Raw genomic sequence first — 19,902 nt, 5'->3', positions numbered from 1 at the left:
TAGTGCTTTATTTATATAATGGAATACAATAAAGAAAAAAATTAACCACTGCTACACACTATATGAATGAATATTATAAATATAATAATTATGAGCAAAAGAAGTCAGATATAAGAGATTATTTGATTTATTTACATGCATTTTAAGAACAAGAAAAACTAATTTGGCGGCAAATGTAAGAATAGTGATTACCTCTTGGAAGGTTTTAACTGACAAAAAGGGATACTAAGGTGACTTCTGGGGTGTCAAATAGTCTGTGTATTATTATATTCAGTAATTCTGTCACTACTATACATATAGATGTATAAAAATTTGAGTTGTACATTTAAAAATTGTGTACCTATTGTCCATAACAAAAATTAAATACAAACAACAACAGAAAGTCTATGGGCATTCATCCTTTCTTTTCCCACCTCTCCTCCAACTTGAACTATTTAACACATGAAAATTTTTCTATGTGAAAAACACTAATTGATACTTTGTCTTTTCACAAGATATTTAAATATGTGTAGTACTTAAGCTAGAAAGAGTGCATATAAATTTGCCCCATGCTACATAAATTCTTTTTTAAAGATTTATTTATTTATTTATACAAGCACTGGGTACAGTCAGAAGCGCGGAAGGGTGAGAGAATTCACCAGAACTAGAGCAGGGAGCAGAGCAGGCAGAAGGACTGAAGTACACTGCTGAGGGGAGCAGCGGGCGGCAGGAGAGGTCTGCGCGCCATGTGGGACCCTTCTCCGGTGGCCAAGGAGTAGCTGGGGATCAAACCAGCGCTGTAGAGGCCGCGGGCAGCTTTGCAACCCAGCAGTCAACCGCTGCGCCACCGGGGAGGCCCGTGATGGAAATGTTTTAAAGTTAGATAGTAGTAATAGTTGCACAACACTGAATATCCTAAAGACTGGTGAGTTGTATATTTTAAAAGGGTGAATGTTATCTTAATAAGACTAGTATTTTTTTAAATAATAAAGTTAAAATATATTTTATCACTAGATTTCAAGATCAAGACTGGAGACAACTGGAGAAAAACAAATCAGTATGAAATTAAAGACTCTGAAATACGTCAATGACTCCACTGTACATGTTTTTATTTGGATGATTCACAAAATCCTTCAAATGGTATGCCTCAATAAAGGATTCTACTTTTCTCCATTTTGATATTGGTGGCTATTAAAATAAATTAACCTGAACCATTCAATCTTACCTCCACAGGTAGTTTCTGCTAAAGGCTCCTGTTACAAGCTACAGATCAGAAACTGAGTCTTCTGGAAGAAACACAAAAGCCTCAATAAAAGACTATACAAATAAATATTCCTGAGGGATGATATTACAAAGACATTTCTCAGGAATACAAGGTTCCTGGGATATGCCAGAACATCATCAAACACACAAAAAATGTACCAAGTAACTATGTTAAGATATAATACTCAGAACTTCTTAACAATCTGTAACAAACTTTATAGAAGTAAAATGCATATCATAAGATTAATAGAACATATATTTCCTAGATAACTGAAACTATTGCTTGTAATACTCTTCATGCCTTTGTTCAAATTCACTCTGACATTTCTCCCTTATTCATGAATGGAAACTGCTCTGTGCCTTTGCCCTGGCAACCTCTCATGTCTCCACATAGCCCATATAGGGAAGGCTCAGCCATGTGCTGACTTAAGCTTTGGTCATATGCTCTGTGATGCTCCAGATTATGGAAAGATAGACAGTCTTAGAAGGTGTTGCTACAAGACTATTTCTCACCCACCTCCCCACTTTGTGGGAGGCTACTGTGGAGTGGTTTCTTATCCACCTTTCTGGAGAGCAATGAGATCTAAGATTTTCCATCTTGCTTGCTCTTTGTAGTACAACTATAGGCATAAAAAACTGCTAAGCTGCAGTATGGAAACTTAGCAACAGAATGCACTACCACTCCCTATGACCATCTTGCCTCTTCACTATCAGTATTATCCTGTGGGACAAGAGACATGAGCAGTTGTCTTGCCTCTGTTGTTTATGTAAATAATAAATTATCTGAATCTTACTGGCTGAATCTTTCAACATGCTTCACAGAAAATGTGCTTGGGCCTATATCTATATAGCTAACTTATATGTGATCCTCTTGATTAACCCCTGACATAATTCCCTTTCATCACCCAAACTAGGTATTTTACCCCAGGAGAGTACTGGGGCTACCTGACAGGAGATTTTGTGATTTCATGTTTGTCCCAATACTAGAACTTGAATATTTATATCTTAGCTATCTTATTAGTTTCAGAAAAAGTTTCTTTACAAATTGACAATGGTAAAATCCACTGACTACAATTTCAAAGCACTTATAGTCTACCCTTGATCCAGTCTTAATACATCCTCTGGAAAGACCTTCGTTTGCAAAAATCCAGCATACCTTTTTCACTATCTAGTCATGGCAAATTTTGCATGGTTGTTTCACTACTCCAGTCAATCTTAAAAGTCTCAACCCAGTGGGACTCAGTACAAATACATGAGCAAAATTACACATTTTAATTAGCCTAATATCCCCCTATTTCTATGACAACTGTTGCAAATTTTGTTAACTCCATGTAAGTTATCTATTCCCTGGAGATAACCGAGAATTCCTATTTACTCGTTTTTGTTACAAGTAATTCCTCTTTTGTTTTAACAATTATATGTGGTACTTCTAGACCTTATTTCCTGAATCAACACACTCGTTTGCCTTATAAAAACCTAACTTGCCTTATACAGGTAACAACTATATGTGATAATGTAATAATTAGATAATTTTAGTTATTTCCTTCCCAACTCCTTCAGGAGGCCATGCATTTCAGGAGTTCCTGAAGGACACTGCTCTCCCTCTAGAAAAAAACAGATCCTCCTTTTTTTCTCTAGATCAGTAAGGTTCTATTTTCAAATATGGGGGTCAAATAACTTGAAAAAATTATCAAAAACTTGCTAAGAACATTAACTAAAAAGAGAAATAAGACTGTAAAGTCTTAAAAAATACAACAAATAAAACTACACTGATCCAAGTAGTTGTGGATAACAGTATAGCCCAGATTTCTTGCTGGCAGGCCACGAAAAAAATATGAAATACTGCTGCTAATACTTCCTGTTGCCCACTCCTCTAGTCAATCTTATAACACCACAGGGCTAGCTGACCAATCTACATTCAAGCTAAAAGAAAAGACAGCTTGGCTATCAAAAGAAGACTCTGAAGGAGTGGTAAGATTGATCTGGTCAAAGTGAGGGAAACTTAGTCATCCTAAAATGACTCTTTATTCTTATTTGTGTTACAGTCATTCAATGTTCAGATTCATATGTGCTACTGCACAGCTTTTAATTCAACAGTCGCTAAAGAAATTTATTTTGCAACAGGAAGAAAACAAAGGGATTCTGATATTGTCAGGCTAAATACCAAGGCCTTTCATCAGAACTCCTACAAAGATCACAACACACACATGGTGAACATGTGGACTGCTGTTCTACATGTGTAGAACTAAGGTTAGACAGTTAAAATAAAATTCTGCAAAGTTCCCAGCATGTGCATATAAAAGTGCTGGCTGTATATCCCTGAGCTTAACAGATACTTTCATATTCTACCTCAGACATCTTTATAACGCAATGCCTGGGCTTTTGTGACATAAGAATAAAAAACACAGAATTTCTAGTTCCCAAATGACCAATCAGAACAATAGTTAGAATTTCTCCCAATATGTAATAACCTTTCATTTTCCTCTTTCTCGTTCATCATGGAGAGATACACTGATCTTATTTCTTACCCAGCAAGCAGATTAACTTTCTTTTTCAAAAGCTGTATGGTGACTTTTATTACTCTTTAAAGCTACTTATAGAGGGCCTCCCTGGTGGTACAAGGGAATGGGTCTCAGCACTATCAAGCTATCGCTCAGCCACTGCAACATGAGTTTGATCCCTGGCCAGGGAGCTGACCCACATGGCACAGCAGACCTCTCCTGCTGCTCCTCTCAGCAGTGTATTTCGGTAGACCTGCCTGTTCTGCTCCCCATTCTGTCTCTGGTGAATCCTCTCACCCCCTGCACCTCTGGCCTACACCCCAGTTCATGTATGCATAAATAAATAAATCTTTTTAAAAAATAAGGCTACTTATAGCCCTTCATTGAATAAATCACCAAACATGTAAATAAATCACGGTGAAAATTCTAAAGATAAAGAGGACACTAATAATACTGAGATTAATTTACAAAGGGGTATGTCAGAAACCCCTTCCTAATTTTCAGATATGAGCTACCAGTTTGGCTCTGAGCTTCAGGAAACAAGGTTTAGGTAGAAGACAACAAACAAGACAAAAACAGACCAGTTAATCAAGAAAAGTATAATGTTCTCTAGGTATAAGATCAGAGAAATTTCTCCTGAGTTCTCATAAAGACAGTATTATCTAGGGCTTTCCTGGTAGCACAAAGAATTAAGTCTCATGAGTTTGATTCTTGGCCAGGGAGCTAACCCACATAGCACAACAGACCTCTCCTATCTCACCTGCTGCTCCCCTCAGCAGTGTATTTCTATAAATCCACCTGTTCTGCTCCCCACTCTGTCTCTTGTGAATCCTCTCACCCCCACACCTCTGGCCTACACCCCAGTTCTTCTATGTATTAAAAAAAAAAGAAAAACCACAACAACTATATGCACAGCAATGTTCTGTTCCCCTCTGTATCCCCAGGGAAATAAAAGGCTTTTATTCTTTTAACACACTTATTCACCACCATCTATGTGGGGGATACAATGGTAAATAAGGAGACATGGTTTCTTCTTTCATGAAATTTTCAATACAGTGATGGGAGTAACACAATTAAAGGATCACACAAATTAAAAAAAAAAATAACCACACAAGTAAATGAGATCGGTAAATAGTGCTGGGAGAGGACACAATAGGTTCAGGTCAGCTGTCAGGGAAGTCTGGAAGGATGTCCCTGAGGAAGTCATAAACAAAATGAGATCAGGAATTACTCTGAGAGATAAGTGTGAAGAACTCTGGTAGATCAAAATAAAATTAGCAAAATCTCTGTGTAGAAGAACTGAGATGGGAACCAAGGCAACTCAGTGTCACTAGATAGATCATAAAGAAAAGGGTTCAAAATTAAGCTGGATAGCTGGGCAGTACTAAATCATGCAGAACTTTGACCACATTTGGAGTTTATTTTAAAAGAAATGAGAAAAAAGAAATGTTTTCAGGAAAGGAGGTGATATGTTTAGACTTCCATTCCGAAAGATAACCTTCAGAGTGAAAAAAAGATACAGAAGGGAAACAAAACATGTTGAAGGAAAGCAATTAGGATGCCACTGTTCCAGTAATGGTACAAAAGAAGATAGGAATATATATGGAGATTCTGATAACAAGTGCGCCCCCCCCCTTCAAATACACACACTGTCACTGATGGAAATGTTTTGTCTCCAACAGTGATAAAGGAGAAAAAATTAATTGAAAACTACTAATATCAAAAAATAAAGACTATTATCCTTCAGGCAATCCTCCATAAATATTACAAGCATATCCATGATTTACAACTTTAAAATGTCATCTCATCAAAAACATAACAAAATAAAAAGTAAATAAAAAATAAGATACCACCTCATTATTGTTGAGGCTATTCCTTTGAATGGGATCAAGATTTTCCCTAAAAATAGGGAAGATATGAATCAATAAGGTGTTATTTTTTTATATTGTAGTATCGCTTAAATCCAATCATGTCAGCCTTGGATTTTTCAAACAGGCATTATAATCATCTGATGCAGGTAACACATACATCAACAACATATTAATGAAACATCTAAATTCAAACAATGTAACATCCTGGTGAACTTCCAGTATAAATATGATGCACAGTACACCATGAAGTTATTAAATTAAAAGACCTTATGAACAGGGCCTCCCCTGGTGGCGCAGCGGTTGAGTGCTGGCTGCAAAGCTGCCAGCAGCCTCTGCAGCGCTGGTTCTATCCCCAGCCGCTGGCGAGGGTCCCACATGGCATGCAGACCTCTCTTGCAGTGCCCGCTGCTCCCCTCAGCAGTGTATTTCGTCGGTCTGCCTGATCTGTTCCCTGCTCTGGCTCTGGTGAATTCTCTCACCCTCCCGCGCTTCTGACCCCGTGCTTGTATAAATAAACAAACAAACAAATAAATAAATAAATATTTTTAAAAAAAAGACCTTATGAACAAAGAAAATGAGTTCCACAAGGTAGATTTATTCTTTTATTTAAACACATACTTGAGGAAATAAAGCATAAAGCAAAAAAAAAAAAAAAAAAAGTTTATCCATGAGCAAACTCCAGAGAACAAAAATGAAAATAAAAGGACAGAAATCAACAAAATAGAGAATACAGAAAATAAATAAAAGTAAAGGTTATTTTTAAATGAATTATCTTTCACCATTCACTGTAATGCCAGCTTGTCTTAGCAGTCTCATAGTCATTTAAATCTATATATGAACAAGTAGAAAATGTAAATTATTCAATTTTCTATACCTTTTCTAAAAGTGGTAAGTTAACAGACGTTTTCCCATAAAGGCCTGGAACAGAATCTTTAAAACACAGGGCCTTCAGAGATTTGTGAATGTGACTAAAAAATAATTTAAAAATAATTCTCAGCAATATTTATTCTATAGTTTCTTATTATCTAATTCTATTTAAGTCTATTCTGTTCCAAATAATGTATTCATGGCAAAGAAAAATTATAAAGGTCTGAAAGGTGCATTTCTGACATGCGAAATTATCTTCTGCCCTCTTTGGTCTCTGCCTCAGAAGCAAGATGACTAAAGGAATGTCATCATTCAGAAAGTGTTGCAATAAAACACACATATATAGGCTCTGTGGCTCTACGGCCTACCACCTTCAGAAATCAACCTGTGGCAAATATGGCTATCCTGTGAAATGGAAGAGATAGTATAACTGGAGTGCCAAGGTTAAAAGATGAAATACCATTGGGACTGGTGGAATGAGACACCTCAAACTTGTACACTGCAGATTAAGGCATGAATTCCATAAAGGAACAACACCTACACCCAAGAGGGCAGCTGATGCAGCATCCAGTTCATTTAAGGATTTCAACAACTAGTCATGTAATAAATGTCTGGTTTAAAAAAAAAAAAAAGGTAAATTGGAGTTACTTCAGTTCTACAGGAATTATTTTAATGTTTGCCAGGACATTAGCCACCGGGCTTGAACAAATAGATTAACAATATGGGACTTGGAGTCAGGAGATGCTATAAGGTTTTCTTTGTATTGAACAGCATTTTTTTAATTGCTCAAAGGAAATTAGTCCAAACTTTTTACTGTACCAATTTTTTTTTTTTAAAGAGAGAAATAAAGAGACAATCAAATGACACAGAGCTGAAAAATGGGTTGCCCTATTTCATTCAGGGTTCTAAGACAAGGTGAAAGTCTCCATATCAAAGTCAGAAGATGGAAAGAAAACTGATGAATGCTGGAAGAAAACTGCTATTACTAAGGTTTGCCATTCAATTAAAACAAAAAGGGGTAAAGCACCAATATCAAGGAGAGGGAACACTTTTGTTTGCCTAAACAGCAATTTTCACCTTAAGTTAAAAAGGACACAAATGAAAACCCCAAACCACCTCTTATTTAATGAGAACCTAACATTCTGGCAAAATGAGATCATCTGAACCTGGAAATTAAAGTAGAAGTGTTAAACAAACACAATAGTCCAATAACAACAGATTTCTTAAAATGCCTAATGCTTTGAACTTGTGACATGTGCAAACAGTCTACTTAAAAAGACATCATATTAGAGTAGAACAAAAGCTCGAGAGCCAGAAAGACATGGGTTCAAATACTGTTTGTTTTTAAAGATTTATTTATGCATACAAGAGTTGAGGTGCAGGCCAGAGGTGTATGTGTGGGGGGTGAGGTTGAGAGAGACAGAGCAGGGAGCAGAGTGACTGAAATACACTGCTGAGGGGAGCAGTGGGAAGACAGGAGAGGTCTACTGCACCATGTGGGTTAGCTCCCTGGCTGGGATGGAACTCGTGCAGCAGTGACTGCGGATAGCTTCATAGTGCTTGCTCAGACTCAACCCTTTGTGCCTCCAAGGAGGCCCCCAAATTCTGTTTTTGAGTCATATACTATCTATATGAACTCGAACACATTATTCCACCTTGTATACTCTGTTTCCTCATCTACATAATGGTATTAATCAACTTACCATAACACTTAAGAATTAAATAAGATAAAGGGAGGTAATTACTTAGCACTAAGATAGAAAGCCCTCACCTAAAGTTTCCTTTCCTCTTGTTATTTGCCTGAAATACATGCATTTTGAGTAGACTGGATATAATGGACCAGAAGTACTTTCATAGAAATTGGGAAAGGCGGGACTCCCTGGTGGCGCAGCGGTTGAGTGCTGGGTTACAAAGCTGCCTGCAGCCTCTGCAGTGCCGGTTCGATCCCCGGCCACAGGGCGAGGGTCCCACATGGCGCGTAGACCTCTCCTGCTGCCCGCTGCTCCCCTCAGCAGTGTACTTCGGTCGTTCTGCTCCCCGCTCTGGCTCTGGTGAATTCTCTCACCCTCCCGCGCTTCTAACTGTACCCAGTGCTTGTATAAATAAATAAATCTTAAAAAAGAAAAGAAAAGAAAAAAGATATTTAAAAAAAAAAAAAGAAATTGGGAAAGGCATAAATCCAAGGAGCATGAATTCCAAGGGAATTTTTTCCTTCATAGAATAGCAAAGAAAAAAAAAAACTATATGAAACTAAGACAGAAAAGCTTCTGTAGGAGTCTGTTCTAGAGAGTATTTGTACTTATCATTAAGCAATACTTAGCAACACTGTGTGTGAAAGTCACCCCTACTATCAAAGTATATTGAACACACAATAAAACACAGATGGAGTAGAACAGTGTAAGTTACTCATGATGACCCAAAGTTAACTAAGAAAGGATAGTGTCTATTTAATGAGGGAAATGGTATGCCACGTATTTTTATTTACAAAGATTTCTTTGAAAATATTTGTAAAACATTGGTTTCTGTCAATAAAATCTGTCAACAATTCCCTGCCCTCACATTTAATCAATTCCCTGCCCTTTCATTTAATCTATGAAATTAAGATTTTTAAAATATATCCTTTGAAATATAAACTTCTATTTATTTATATCATGAAGGAAAACCATGCCATTCCTCAAATATCCTCTATATACTAAGCAGACTACTGCATAAACCAAAACTGTGAATTCACTTGTTATAGTTTCTTGACACTATATTATCAAAATTGTTCTTTTAAATATATTATTTACGATCTTGGAACTCTCACTAAGCTAAATTTATTTATTTTCATTCCCTTTCTAGTTTCCCTCTGATTTAGGTTCTCCAGTATAGACTAGAAAGCTTGCTATTCAACAGAAATAAATATCAGCAAATAAATTACCCTAAGAATTTGAAATTCACAAAATAATCTTTGCAGCATCATATCAAAACAAAAATTGAATTATAAAAAAGACAAGAAATTACAAATGACAAGATGTGAAGAAAAGGGAGTCCTTGTACACTGTTGGTGTAACTATAAATTGGTGCAGTCACCAAGGAAAACAGTATGGAGAATCCTTTAAAAATTAAAAATAGAAGTACCTTATCACCAGCAATCCCATGTCTGGGTATTTATACAAGGAAAATGAAAACACTAACTCCAAAGGACATAATGCACACCCATGTCCACTCTAGCATCATTTACCATAGCCAAGATATGAGAACACCTACGTGTCAACTGACGGAAGAATAAAGTTGAAGTATACATAATGGAATATTATTTAGCCATCAAAAAATGAAATCTTGCCATTAGCAACAACATGGACAAACTTTCAGGGCAAATGCTAACTGAAATAAGTTAGACAAAGACAACTACCATATGATCTCACTTATATGTAGAATCTAAAACAAACAAAACAATAATCAAACTCAGATAAAGAGAGAGAACAGATTGGTTGTTGCCAGAGGCATATAAGGAGATGAATAAAAAGGGTTTGAAAGGAGCCAAAACATGCAAACTCCATCTTGTACCATTTTGCACAAACAGATAAATACGTTGTACAATGCTAATGTTCAACATGGCAACTATGGCTGTTAATACTGTATTACATATTTGAAAGTTGCTGAGTAAATAGAAATCTTTATCACAAGAAAAAAAAGTTGTTAATATGTATGATGAATAAATGTTCACCTGAGTTACTGTGGTGAGCACTTCTGCAATATATACAAACATTATGTTATACACCTTAAATTAATATAATATTGTACCAATTATACCTCAAAAAAAAAGTTTAAAGTCTTGTGGGATGAATCTACAATGAACCAGGAAAAAATGATTGTGACCCCCTCCCCAAAAAATTAAAAAAGCACCCCAAATTAATGATACCAGACTAATTGGGAGTAGATTTTAACAGCTATTCCAAAATTAGACTTTGGCTTAAGTATCCAGCTAAAGCATATTTCTCCATTCTCCCTTGACCTTAAGTCATTTCTAGTACCTCTTACTGTGACATGATCAGAGACTGGCATGTCACAGAGATTAGCATGTCACAGAGACTGGCATGTCAGTAAGTATAACAAAGTCACATATAGAACAGCCATGTCATTTGGATTTACTGTTAATATCAGAATATTCATTTTCCAAGTTGAGAAGGTGTTTCCAGTTGCTACTAGGAGAATCTCCTTGTACACTTTATATATTGAAATTTTATCAATTAGATGAAGTATAAATATACATTAAAAGAGAAAATGTTGCCATTCATGATTATGAAAGCTATTTATAAAAGAAATTAACAAATTTTCAAGTAACCCCATAGAAAAACAGGATAACATCAAAAGAGTTAATGACTTTAGGAAGGACATTATACTTTTACTGAGCTGACAAATAGTTATAAAAATTTTAATGAAAAATACAAAATAGGATAATAGAAATTATATGTCATAATTCTAACTTTGTTCAATTATTTGGCATACTAGTTTTCTTAACATTAAACAAAATAACTTCTAAAAACTATGCTTATTTTTTAATTATTTAATTCCATTAATCACAAGAAAAAAATCTTTTATTTTTCCACTGCATAAGGATAAAATCTTTATTCTCCAGCACATCTTTTGTAGATGAATTAAAAACAGAATGTTAACTTAGCTACCTTAAAATTTTATGAGGGGAAAAAACCTCCAAAGTTTTGTGCAACATTATCAATCATCTTTACTCCAGATATTTATGAGATACATTAAAAAGAAAATGTTAGAGGAAAAAAGTTCCTCCAACTACTTTGTATTCCACTCATCTCTGTTCAAAGTTATGCTCTGCTCCCCAAAAGAACACTATATCAGAGCAATTTCTACACTGTCAAAGGGCAGCTCTCCTGCCTGCCTATGACTATGCAGGTGCCTCTTTTTCTTTCTCCTTTTCCTAATAAACCTGTTTCTTTTAAAATGTAAAGAAAAAAAAAGTTATCCTCTTTTTATTACCTATAATGTACATAGCAACAATCATAGGAGTAATCTAGCAATAACAGGCAGTACTGAAAATTATTGCTACTGCATTGTAATGTCCTATTTTTAAATTTAGACCACTAAAATTTTAAATGCTATAATTTGAGAGATTTAAAATTTGCTCAGTATCACAGAAATTCAATCTATAATGATGGCATTGACTTTAGCCCCAGCTTTGCTCAAATATTGATTTCTACATGTGGACAGTTAGCACTTGAAAAAAAGCTGTATATTTGATGATATACTCAAAATATGTATTTATTTCTTATGTAAATGTATTTTCCACCTCCATTTTAATTTGCTTATATTAAATACAACTTCTGAAGAGACATCTATGTATTCCAAAAATGTAGGAAAGAAATTAACCCATAAACTCCTTTATGTGTCAAAAAAGCAGAGGTTATTTAGGCCTCAAGCCCATATTTATCTACTGTTGATCTAACAACATTTTATTGTCAAATGCCAGTTATCATGTAAAATCTAAGCAAAAGGAATCAGTTCTTTTTATTGCTATGCATTTTCAATGAATTCTCTTAAATAAATGGAAACTTGTATCTAGTAGAATTCTTATTTTCTGTAGCTAAAAGTTTGCAGGTCTAAGTTAGCTAGATTGAATTGATTTCAGGCTCTTAAAAATGTGAAAAATTAATGTTCTTTATAAATTTAATTTTAAATGTTTTTATTTCTAGAAAAATCCTTTGTTATGTAAGATGAAGTTTTAAATAACTAGAACAAAATTGCCTGTGATCAAATAAAAACAAAACAGGGCCTCCCTGGTGGCACAGGAGTTAAAGTCTCAGCACTATCAAGCTATCTCCAGCCACTGCAGCCTGAGTTCCATATGCTGCTAAGGAGCTAACCCACATGGCACAACAGACCTCTCCTGTCTTGCCTGTGGTCCCTTCAGCAGTGTATTTCAGTAGATCTGCCTGTTCTGCTCCCCACTCTCTCTCTGGTGAATCCTCTCAACCCTCTCTCCCCCCACCTCTGGCCTACTCCCCAGTTCTTGTATGCATAAATAAAATCTTTTAAAAAAATGTCACCACTCCCTACCCCCGGCAAAAAAACCAAACCAACCCTTTTAAGTGTCCAATACCTCAACCAGATTTACTATCATTAAAGCAACAGAAAGAATACCAAAATGAATGCCATAAAACAGACTATGGTTCTCAGCTGCTTAGTCACCTTGGACAAGTTATTTAACCTCCAAATCTGTTTCCTAAACAGTAAAATGAAGATATTATCATCTATTCTTGCTACACAGACCAAATGAATTAAAGTTATATGAACTATAAACAGCAATATATGCAAAATACTGAGAATCATGAGTTCTAAATCTAGGTTATTTTTGTATGATTTTTATAAAAAGATTGTTAATGATTTTTACATAGTTTTAATGATAATTAACCCAGAAATCTCTTGAGACTTGCTTTGGGCATCTATTTACCACTCCAGAATGTGACTATGAGTTTAAGTACTGAAAAAGTTCATTTGAACCATTTATGTTAAGCTATAAACAAATCTGATGAAACTGCCTTTGCTAGCTAAGGTCATCTGATAACTACTGCCTGGGTTGGTTAGTGGCATCAGCAGTCAAGTAACATTTCCCAGGACCCAAACACTTCAAGACATACAGTGGAAATAAGAATGCTCTAAGAAAGTTCAACCATAAAACCAAAAATAAATAAATAAATAAAAGAACCAGGCACACAGGATGAAGTAAAAGATGATTAATTAAAGATATTAACCTGCAATGAAAAGAAATGTGTTTATCAGCAAGACAGGCTAGCCAAGGAAGCAATGAAAACGGAAAAGTGGAGACAAGTCTGAGCATTGGCCAGATGAGAGGATATCCTATAAGGCAGACAGATGCAAGATCTGTTCCATAGACTAAAAAGATATAAATATCATTTTATTAGAGCCTGATGCCATTAAAAATTCTAGGCATGTATATCTAGATATGATAATCAATTCCCTGATTCTAATCCCATGTTCTTGTTCATTAAGCAACTTTTGATAATTTGACTTTCCATATAGCATTCTCCATGGAGTGAATACACTCTGATGCAAATATCTAGTCCTCATTTTACATGAGGCATTCTGTGTGTGTGTGTGTGTGTGTGTTTGTGTGTGTTATATATCTGATATATATATTGTGATGGGGATGTTTATCCTCAGAAAGAAGTGTGGACTCTGGAGTCAGATAGTCCCATTGATTTACTCTGTGACTTTGGGAAACATACCCAATCTTGTAGTGCTTGTTATCTCATTTATAAAAAGCAGGACTTATTTCTAGGGTTATTGTGAAGATTAAATGAAATGTAATTTATGGAAAGCACTTAAAACAGAGCCTATCCAAAGGTAAGTACCAAATAAATGTTAGCCAATGTCATTATTTTTAGCATGTATTAACGTATCCCAAGTCCAATCATCTCTGAAACTGACCAGTTTCTGAATCTGAAAAACTGAAACAGCCACTGTGTCCTACAACTCCAGAGGCATGCATATACAAAAGAATATTCTGGAAGTCCTTGACTGGAGGTTTGACCTGGAAAATTCAGTCACTTACTCTTACGAGGTTTATGCATAGCCAGACCACCAGTCTCTTCAGGTGAAAACTTGACTTTCCCTAATAACAAGGGGATCACAGACTGAAATGTTCAGGCAGATCACCTAATGAATGAAACAGACCTCTAGCGCTGAGTTTACAAAGGAGGTATGAATGATAGAACTGTGGAGGACATAAGACAAGTCTAATGGCATTTAAACACAAATATATTTGACATCCTGGCAGGCAAATAACAATGTGGGTAAGTTTTAGGCTTAAAGCCACCTGGGTAACAACTGCAACACTCTTTCATTTACATTTTTATGCCCTATGTAGTATATTCTGTGGTCCATTCACAACCCTTACCTGCTCTGTGATCAGGGCAGTTTCCTTCAAACTATTTCCTCCCCTGGCTTCTAGAAAATTCCTGTCTCCTCCATGGTCTACTATACACTTAACTGGATAATCACATCACTTCAACCAACATCTCCATTAAAAACTCCCAGATCTTTATCTCCAGTTCTATCAAATGCAAAAAATATTTCATGAATTTTGCCCTTTGTCTGTTTTCTCATTGTCAATGCATTTGATCAGGACTTCATTACCCGATTTCTAGACTTTTATAGTAGCTTTAACTCATTCTTTTCATTCATGCTCCATAGCTATCATCAGCAAATCCTATTGGTTTTACCCCCAAAGCATATACAAAAATCTATTTTTACCTGCCTGGCCTAAAAATCATCATCACCTATCACAAAGATTACTGCTTTTCTACCACTCTTTTGTCAAAGCAGATCTGACCCTCTTTTGCTCAAATCCCTGAGTGGCTTCCAAACCATGCAGCATGCAATCACATTTCTTTACAATAGTTTACAAGGCCATATACACAATCACCTCTGTTGCTCTATCTAACTTCAACTCTTAATACTATCCATGATCATTTTCCTCAGCTGTACTACTCCCTTATTTTTTTTCCCCTTAAATAAGGTTCATTCCTGACTTCATGCATTTTTCACTTTCTGTTCCCTTTATCCAGGCCCAAGATGTACTGGGCCTGGATTGCTCTTATTTCAGAGCTTTGCTCAAATGTTACTTTTTCAGTAAATGTTTTCCTGCACAATCTATTTAAAATAGAAATGCCCTCCTTCTTTATCATCATCTAATACATTTGTGTGTGTGTGTGTGTGTATTTGTCTCTTCAAAGAAAATGCAAGCTCCATTAAGGCAAGGATTTTTTTATTGCTCTCTTTCCAATCCCAGAGAAATACATATTAAATGTTAAGTGCTTAATGAAAGTGGTTGGAAGCTCCCTAACTTGTCTTCCTTCCACTGATCTCTTCTCTGTAGCCACTTAATCATAGCACCCAGGTATCTCACACACACACAAAAAAAGTATCTGGTTATTTTTCTGCTTAAAAATCTTTGATAAGATCTTCATATCCTTTGGAGTCTGATCCCAAATTCATTTAAGCCTTTTCCTCACTCCAAAATACGGTACATTCTTCACATACTAACACTTTTATCATCCTTGAACCTGCCATGCCATTCCATTTCTTGGTGATTTTCATCAATTTCTGCTCTGCTTTGCCAAACTTATTCATCCTCCAGACCTGGTTATTCCATGAGGCTTCCCTGAAGCCCCCTCTATGCCACCACTGCAATCAGTTCATACTTCCATCATAACACTGGTGTTGCAGTAATGTATTCACCAATCTGTTTCTCCTGCTATAAAATTCTGTTGAGCAAGTTCAGTGTTGTATGCAGATACATCTCTCATACTTAACACTTTAGTTGGCATTAAAAAAAAGCCTGCTGAATGAAAATAATTAAATTTAAAAGTGACTGAAATAATTTATTTTTGAGAGCCAAGAAAAATGTCTTCTTAAGAGCTAAAGTGCTTCCCAGCATCAAATCTGAACATGATGTTTATCTTGTTTTTCACATTTGCTTAAAAAAAACAAACAACAACAAAACCTCACTCTGATAGTTTTAACAATAGTTAAATTAATAATTTGGGTGTCAAAAATAATAATAGCATTTTCGTTTTGCAAGATGAAGCGTTCTGGAGGTTGGTAGTATAATGATGTCAATGTACTTAACACCACTAAACTACATACTTGAAAACAGTTAAGACAGTAAATTTTTTTGTTTTGTGTATTTTACTACTAAAAATAAAATTTATTAAAGGCCTAGTGAGGGAAGGTATTTACTTTAGCAAACATACTAATTTACAAACTAGATATTATATAGAGCACCAAGTAAACTCTTATGTGCCAAAATGTTATCTGCATATTTAAAAATTAAGCTATTAACTTGTTAAAGTGGGAAGGGAGATTGGAGATAATGTAGTTCAACTACCTTTTTTTCTGAAGTAAAATAATCATGGAAAATAGAATAGGTTTTGACCAAGTTAGAGGAAGAACCATGTACTACTTGACAGTCCCAAATAATTCAAGACTTATTGCATTACATCCCTGTGCAAACTTTATGAAGAATGAAAATAATACTGCAGGTAGAAGTTTGCATTCTTAGGTTCTTATCTAGTCTTTCTCTGTGCGATCTCAGACAAATTACCCAACCTTGTACTACTATCCTACTTCATTGGATTAATGTGTGAATCAAATGAAAGTCCTGTTAAAAATGTAAAGTATAATCATCTCCATTCTTTCGGATTCTCTAGTATAGTCTTGGCTAGGTTTCAATCATAAGGATAAGGAGGGAATAAAGGGGGAAATAAAAAACACAACAATTCTAAGGAGTTTTGTTATTGTTTTAGATGAGGAGGAAAAGCAGTAAGAGGACAAATAATAGTTGGGAAGAGAGTTCATAATGGGCAAAAAAACAACCTCCTACAGGAAACTTTAGCCATAACTCTTATCAATTAATGATTGAGATTCACAAGTCTTTTAGTATTCATGTAAAAATTTCTTTTCCCAGTATAGGCTATAAAAAACTTTTTACCTTTAGCATATTTCAGAAAATTATGTTACTTGGGAATGTATTAACCTTTCCTATTTCACTGTCCAAAGCAGGAACTCATAGTATTTAGCCTTTGAGAGTTGTCTGTAAGTTGTTCTGAGTTAACATCCAGCTGGTAAGTGGCTGGAGTTGTGCGTAAGATTGAATAAATGAAAGAGAAGAACTAACTGCATGAAAAGAGAGCCAAGAATTTTATTTCCCCTGATTTCCCCAATTCCTTCTCTACCTCTATTTCTAAAGACCTATGCAGAAATTCTTTATTATTATTTTACATATCTGTAAGTTTTTTAATAGATATTTTTATATTAAAACACTCTGTAAAACTAGTGTTTTTACTTTAGCATGTACCAATAAATATTTAAAGGAAACGAAGCCAACTATTTTTTTAATAGCTAACTTATCTGGCAAGCAAATTTTGTACAGAATGTTCACCATATAAAACATGTTTTTTAAAGGGAAAGAAACTGCGTATTCTGTGACTCTCTATTTTGCTTAGAATCTCATTTTCATGTAAATGATTACAGTGATATTGTAATCAAAGCAATTGTAAATAAATATATTTTTCTTGCGCTCACAGTAAACCTTACATTTCAAAACTGTCAGAAAAATATGCTGAGATAATGCCCAGCTCCAAATACCAGAACTGACTTATCATCCTCCCCCCCCCAATTCACAGAAATTTTTATTACATTATAAACTAAATATGGAAGCACAGAATACTTAGGGATTCAATAGGTTGTCCATTTTTCCCAAAATTTCTTAAGAGTCACCTGGGTTGCCTGTTAAAAATAGATTACCACAATCTTTAGAGATTCTGACTCAGGTGCTCTTTGGCAGGACAAAAATCTTTATTCCTCAAAGTAATTCTGATAATTAGTAAGACTAGGAAACACTGACACAGTGCAGTGGTTCTCAATTTTGTACATATTAGAACTACTTGAGGAGCTTTTAAAAATGTTAAAATTCAGGTTGAGGTTCAGATCAATAGACTTTCCAGTCTATTAAACACCATGTCAGAGAGAGAGGGCTCTAACTGCAAACACTGGACAACGCCCCAAATTTTGTAAAGCTCTTTAGAGAAAGTTGAGAACAACTGATCTTGTAGAATTCTCCTAGGACCCTCTTATCAAGAAACTAGGTTTGTTCCCGCTCACAAAGCCAAGTACTGGCAAAGCTGGAGTTACAAACATTTCTCCTGATGCCTGGTTTACTTTGTTTTTTGACATAGTTGTTTCCTCTTAGGTTAATAAAAAAGTGTGAAAAAGATAAACCATCTCTTTTTGCCTTAAAACAATAATGCCACTTAACTGGATGAATTAAAATGCAGCTAACCTTTTTGTTTCAGAAATCATTGGAAAATTTATTTTTCTTAGACCTAATATAAAACAAGATTAAATATCACTACTACTTAATCTTTAATTTCTACTACTAAGTGGTTAATACATCTTACGAAGAATTCTTTAAACTTTCTTTAACTTCTAAATCAGTACTTAAAATTTTCCATTTGAAGTCTGGTATCACCACTTCTTACTAGGACAATTATTTCATACCTAAACTTGGCGACACATTACATACCTAAATCTGGTTTCTTCATTACATAGAACACATAAATGTACATTTGAAGTTACTCTGCAAACTAACAGATTTCTTTTTTCCATACAAAAACCCGAGTTTCAAGCTGCACTAGCCTCAAAACCCATTATTGATTTGCTCACAGGTATTCAAAATGGGAAACTTCTCACAATGTTAGCTAGGCCATTTCAAGAACTGTCTTATTTTAGTAACAAGATAATGTAAAAAAAAAAAAAAATCATGAAAAATGTGTTACGGTTGAGTTTATGTACCCCAAATTTTTATTTGAGAGTGGTTTTTACTTTCCAATAATCATGTTTGATTGGTTTGCTTTCTGGCAATCTAGGTCTACTTTTATAATTAAAGTACCAAAGTTTTTGAAATATCCTTTTCTATCCCTCTCAAGTTTGCCAGATATTTAGATACTTCAAATTTCAATGATATTTGTGATTTATGCTTTTGGGTTTAAGAAAAAGGGGTTTGGAATGCTTCAGCAAAAACAGATCACATTCCTCCACAGGTAAATCTTCAGCAATTTGTACATAATCTAGAGTACAATGTGTATTCTCGACTACTTCTAGTCGCAAAGGAGTAATTTCAACTTCTAGATTTTGATGTAATGGATCTTGTTTCAGTAATTTTCAAGAACAAAAGCGCTACCTAAGAAAAAAATTTAATGATTCAGACATCAAAATAAATAAAAAACCTAACCAAAACTTAAGTATGCCATTTACGCTATTTAAAAATCTATAAATACGCCCAAACCCTTCTTTGGAACCAGGAATGGGGCCCCTTAAGGCATAGCCAAAAAAGAAAAAAAAAAAAATTCAGACGCTCAGTTAAATGTTCAAATGCTATCCAGTGTTTAGAAAATAGGGCAAGGCGGAATATAATGGAGGTTGTAACTTAGAAGACAACCGTGCTACACGAAGGTCTGCCACGCCGACGGATTTTGTGTCAACACTTTCAACTTGAAACTTGCCATTTCCAATTCAAAGAAGACAGCCTGTAGAAAACACATGGCCTTTTGGGGTTGCTTCAACACTTCCTCCAACTAAACCCAACCCAACCCAGCCCGAAAACACCAGGCATGTTTATTTTTAAGAGTGTGCCGGGGGGGAGTAGGCAAACCCCAGTTATTAGAAACTCTTGGCTGGTACTCTCTGGAAGGGAACGCCAGCCCCTGGACTGGCGAGGTGGCACTTCAGCCCGGGCTGGCCCCCGGCTCCGAGCCAGCCGGCACGCGGGAGCCGCCCGGCGCAGACGATGCCCGCCCGGGGGCGGGGGGCTCGCACGTGCCGGCCGG

The 19,902-nt window shown here is 35.5% G+C and overlaps 1 protein-coding gene across 1 annotated transcript in view; it reads right to left on the bottom strand.

Annotated features, from left to right (window-relative positions):
* Window positions 1-19,902, bottom strand: part of ZC3H6 (zinc finger CCCH-type containing 6) — a gene marked incomplete at its 3' end in the record, with an annotated part of 48,175 nt that overhangs the window by 27,905 nt on the left and 368 nt on the right. The gene's annotated exons all lie outside the window — the stretch shown is intronic.

Source organism: Talpa europaea (assembly GCF_964194135.1).
Source record: "Talpa europaea genome assembly, chromosome: 6".
NCBI lineage: Eukaryota > Metazoa > Chordata > Mammalia > Eulipotyphla > Talpidae > Talpa > Talpa europaea.
Note: the sequence above shows the minus strand (reverse complement) of the source record. Positions and strands in the feature narration are given on the sequence as shown.